Here is a 5,565-nt window from a genome sequence, read left to right on the forward strand (position 1 = left end):
GTAACTGAAAACTATTTTAAAAAGAAAAAATATGTCGGATGTATTAAAATTCTAGGATTTATTTAAATTTTTACTCTTGAATTAAGAATATTTTATAAACATGAGAAAGATTCTGAAAGAAAGGATAGACTCACCAAGAAAAATGTTGTTTTGATGATGGTCCCAAGAGCTCAGATCACTCTGAGGAGATATAAGGACATGGATGTCACAAGCCCTATTTTCAAGGAGTCTATGTAGATAAAAAAGAAAAAAAAAGTGACCCTTGCCCACCTCCCAAAAAATGGGTACAAACAAGGGAAAATTATAATGCCAAACTGGGCACTAATGCTCTAAGAAGAGCCAACTAAAAGTATCAAAGTGATTGGGATTTGATTTGAATTAATTGAGAAGTTTAGATAAAAGAGCTGAAGATGAATTCATAGACTACTAAGACTGGGGAGAAGTGGCCAGAAGAGTCAGACTACCCTCTTTAATTTAATAAATTAGGAGACTAAGTCCTAGAGAAGTTGACTGACTTACTCCACACCATTAATTGAAGTTGAGCCAAGACTAGAAGCCAGGTCTCGAGGCTTCCTGTTCAGTTCTCCTTCCTCTACTCTACATTCTCAAGCAAACTTAGGCATCAAGCTTTGAAAAGTTGGCACATAGAGTGAGTGAAAAAGGGCGCCAGGGCTCCCTGTGGTGGCATGACAGACTAGAAGACAACACTAGATTTAGTTAACTTCTAAATCAGAAGCAAATAACTTATCCGTAGATTCACTGGCACAAATATTCACGTGTTTTTCGGCCTGGTTAGACTGGACTAGTTTGCATTGGATTAGCTTGCATAGAGTGGAACTGATTTGATTTAAATAAAATTGGAGCTGGAAGATCACTGAGGGCCACAGTTGTGTTTCATCTCTTCAGATTCTTTCCCTTAACAGGAACTGACCGACTCAAGCTATGAAAGAGCCAGACCTAAATATACATTACTACCTGTAGAGTAAATCACTAAATGGAATCAGTGTGTTCCTAGAAAGTCGATACACTTTTAAAGGACATTCATGGAGAATTCTTTTGAAAATAAAAGGTTCATCTGCCAAAATAAAATGTAAATTACCTCCTGCATTATCTACTTGTCCAGTTGATTGTTGGTATACTGTTTTTTTCTTGAAGTGCTATGCGCCTCTACTGGGGCTGAATGATTCTTGAGAGAACCAGGCATTTGCTAGAAAAGTAGAAGGAAAATCCCTGGTTCAAAATCAGAGTTCTCAGGATCGCTCCTTTTCTTTGGATTCAATATCATGTCGCAGGGAATTTGAGGAGGAAGATCTACAGAAACGTAAATGGAAGAGGACTCCATAACCTATGGGGGATTTGTTGCACGTTTTTCTCTTTAAAAAAATTCAAGCCATTCAGAGATCACAATGAATATCAGAGAGAAAGTCCCGACTCAGAGAAGGCTGCATCCTTCACCCAGGGACTGGTATAATAGTCAACCCCAGTCATTATTCAGTATTAAATTATTCAAAATGTTTGGTTTATGTCAGTTATTAAAAGTCAAAGCCTACTCGAAGAAATGTTTTAGAAATTCATTCACAAATCCATAACCTTAGTACATTTATTATTTTCATTTCTCACATCATATTTTTTTCTAATATTTATCTATGTTTCTTTATACAAAGCCACAGGAAAAATTCACATCATTACTAAAATTTTGTGTTCCACTTCTTTCGCTTTGTTATTTCATGGTACTTCTCTTTTCTACTTAAATATCATATCGATCATTTTGAATGATACTCATCATTCTCTCTTGTTGATAGCATATAATTTTAGTTAGTCTTTCCCCATCGTTGAAACCCATAACGTGTGACCTCGACTCTTCCTGAGCATGATCGGCTATGCTGGCATACCACTCTCCTTGAAAACTTGACTCAGATCATTACTGTGAGAATCTGCCTGCTCTGCTAGGGGTACCTAGCCCTAAATGCAGCAAATGGTCAGGTCCTGACTTAAGCTGTTGTCTAATTATTTCATATGTATTCATTTTATCTTACTAAAATATTGCTAGCTCCTTGAGATTTGAGGGAAGTTTTCAGCCTCAAGGCTAATCAATAGCTATCATTCATGAACAGAAAAAAGAAACTTATTATTTGACCCTAGGTGAACAATTTCTGAGTGCCTAACATGTGTTGGACACTTGCTAGCAATGTCACATTATTTTTCTTCTTTAATTCCCATAACGACCTATGAAGAGATAGTATTATTATTTCTAATTTACAAAAAGAAATTGAGACTCAAGGATCAGCTCACCTGTCAGAACAAAAGCCAGAGGAGTTTTATAGGTATCAATTTCTTAAAATTCAATCTCTTGAAATTTAAAATTTTTGAGAAAAATCCTTAATTTTTCATAGAAATAACCCTCCCTGATGTTAAATTAAGTCACCTATTGTTTTCTGTGATCCCAAGCACACACATCAGTATTTATTCAAGCTTTTAAGTGGTACTTGGCACCTGCTTAAGAGAAGGTTGCTGATATAGAGCAAACAGAATGTCAAAATGGTGGAATGTTGTACTTTAACCAGCAAGAATAATTTTTAGCCCCAGGTATTCCTGCTAGAATAATATTGCCGGGAGAATTAAGCAAGATAGAGATAGTGATTTCCAAAATCTGAACCCTAATAGGAAACATGGACACAGAATGTTAAAGCTAGGAAGGGTCCTTGAGGTTACAGGAAGAAGTCCAGTATTTTACAAGTGAAGAAACTAGAGAGTTCAAATGACAAATGAAAGATCCCACAGAAGTTAAGAAAATGCAATGATTAGGGGATAGAGCTTCATCATTTCATAATATGAACAATGGGTGAAGTAAGGGGAGTTCGACTGTGCCACATTACATGGAACATAGGCTTCTATTTTAAGAGCCTAGCCCTGCACCTGCCCTATTCAGATGAGCTTGGCAAAAAAAAAAAAAAAAAAAAAAATGAAAACAGGCTTTTCTCACTATGGGCTGGCATGAGGGTTCAAGGTCACAGGTTGCTTAAGCCATAGTGGAGTATGTGCACCCCATGGGTGTAGTAGGGCTTTTCTTCCTAAGATTCTCAATTCAGTTACTACAAAGCTTGTCGCCATAATACCAAGAGGAGAAGTAAGGGCAAACCAGAGAAAGAGACCCTTTAGTCCTCTGGCTCATGTAGAGTCGCTCTCATATGCCCCCACACTGGCTGTGTGCTAATTAAGCAGGAGGAATAGGAAGCCAAAGGAGGTCCAAACAAGCCATAGGTTAGGGGCAGGGGAGTTAAGAGCCCATGCTCCCTACTCAGCACATCTAGAAAAAAGAAATTGTTAGGTCTTGGAATAAACTGCCAAGAAAAGCAGAAAAATATTTTAACCACCATTTCTTCAGTAAAATAATAAAGGACAATGGAAAGATTATAGACTTTAGAGCCAGAAAGATCTGACTTTGAATTAGGTCTGCCACTATCTTGGTTGGCTAGCTTTGTGCAAGTACTAACACTGTCAAAACTTCAGCTTCCTCATCCAAAATTTTAGATAATAACAGAACACCTCTTTGAAGGTTATTGTAAGGATAGTGACAATATGGAAGCACCGACTGCAAGGCCTAGGCAAAAGTAACTGTTCTTGTTATTTTTATCAACCTACATGAGAACATTCCTTTACAATTTTCAATGCTTTGACAAGATGCTTCACTATCCTGTTTCTTCATTTCAGAACCTAAGCAATCAATTCATTCTCAGGGCTCCCCTATAATGATAGAGGCCACTCTCCTCCCAAGAATCTACCATTTGAAGTCAAAGGATTCCATGAATTTTAATTTAAATCATGTTACTAGACCTCCGTGCTCTATCAAAATCTGATGATTTAAAATCTGCTGTGTAGTTATCAAAATCCACAAACTCTTTTTCTTTGGCAAAATATAAAATATACGATGTAGGGATAAGAAAATTGCCAAAATTTGTTAAGTAATCTCAGTGAATTCCCTGTTTGCTGTCTTCCTTAAGGAATGGGTTGATCTAGTTAAAATAAATTGAATAGATTTTAAAAGATCATGAATGAAGTGAAATAAAACCAGTAACTCTAGTTTCCTTTCTTTATTAATGCTCTTTTGATAATTCAGGAGTCACTTCAGATTCTTACAACAAACTACAGTAGTACTATGAAGGGACAAAAATGTTGGTGAATTAAGAGTCTGTTTAATAATAGAATAAATTTTTTACATATTCATACTTTTGTGTGTGTGCAAGAGCTTAATAAACCTAAAAAGATTTCACAGTTGTAAGGGGGTCCTGTGGTTATGGTTTCTGAACTAGTACACTTTTCCTTTTGCCTGCTCCCCTTTTGCAGAATAGTAAGCATTGGCTGCTCATTGTGCTGACTTTAAAAACAGTGGGCTGGAGTCCAAGGAGTCCCTGGAGTCCCTCCTCAACCACCACCTTGCTAACAATCTTGGGCAGGTCACTAGCCCTCAGTTTCCCAGTCTGTAACATGGGCAAGAGGCGGACTGCGGGGCTGTGAAGGTCCCTTCCACATCTAAACTGCTATGATTCCTACATGGCAATATGTAAAAAATGTTAAGGTCCTTCCTTTGAACACGATTTGCTATCTACCATGTGAAAATAACCACTTTAATATGAAAAGAGGTCTTGCAGTATTTCTTTGAGAGAGGGTTTTGAAAGCTGCATCAGATGAAAAGGTATATGAAGAGGACTAAGAAAGATGACTGGCCCAAGGTCAACTGGAGAACGGCTCCGCCAGAGATAGACTGGGCCCACCGTACAGATCGACCTACCACTCCCCTGATGTGAGGGCCTCGTGTCAGGCCTCCACCGACTTTTAGGAGTGTACCACCACCTAAAACATGTGCTCACCCCTATGGATGTTGAAAATATGCCTGTAGAGTCCTAGAGCGAGATGAGGAGATAATCCAGATTATTTAAACAATATAGTCAGAAAGAAACATAAATGAAATCTAGAAATCCCTGAGTATCTTTTTTGAGTGTCAACACTGGACAAAATTGCCAAGGTAACTAATCTAGTTTTCCCTTCATCTGTGCTATGGTTGCTAATTGAGAGATTTCTACCATCAAATGGCATGTTTTTAAATGGTCAAGTGGCCTATAGTGGACATAAAACCCAGAAAAGAGACTTGTACTTGGTTCTGGTTATGCTCTTAGGTGATGCCAAGTCACTTAGCCCATCTGAAATGAGCATCAGCATAAAACTGAGAGTAGAAACACCTGTTATGTCCTACACACTTGTTAAGTAATGACCACACAAAAAATATTCTACAAAACTCTCAGCAAGCTTATTGTACATAGCCTCCTGAAAGACAGCTCGCAGGGATGGGAGCAGAACTCATTTCACGAAAGACAACATGATGCGCCTTCCTACCCCTACCAGAAAATGAAATGAAACTGTCCTCTCCACATGTGATAGGCTCACAGACGGGCTCTCCTTACCGATTCTATGTTGAGTATTTACTTAGCACTCTGTAATTAGACCGGTGGGAACAATTTCTCTCAACTCCCTCTTTCTGGAGAGACACCTGCAATTACAGAAACAGAA

At 38.1% G+C, this 5,565-nt stretch overlaps 1 long non-coding RNA gene across 1 annotated transcript in view; it reads right to left on the reverse strand.

Annotated features, from left to right (window-relative positions):
- LOC111729553 overlaps positions 1-5,542 on the reverse strand; it is an 11,034-nt gene extending 5,492 nt beyond the window's left edge. Inside the window, exons 1-3 of the long non-coding RNA XR_002776278.1 lie at positions 5,398-5,542; positions 1,100-1,207; positions 135-180 (exon numbers count right to left, since the gene is read on the reverse strand). This is a non-coding gene — a long non-coding RNA (uncharacterized LOC111729553). The remainder of the gene's footprint in view (positions 1-134; positions 181-1,099; positions 1,208-5,397) is intronic.
- Positions 5,543-5,565: the final 23 nt, after the last annotated feature.

This window comes from Pteropus vampyrus, unplaced genomic scaffold (genome assembly GCF_000151845.1).
Source record: "Pteropus vampyrus isolate Shadow unplaced genomic scaffold, Pvam_2.0 Scaffold269, whole genome shotgun sequence".
Lineage (NCBI taxonomy): Eukaryota > Metazoa > Chordata > Mammalia > Chiroptera > Pteropodidae > Pteropus > Pteropus vampyrus.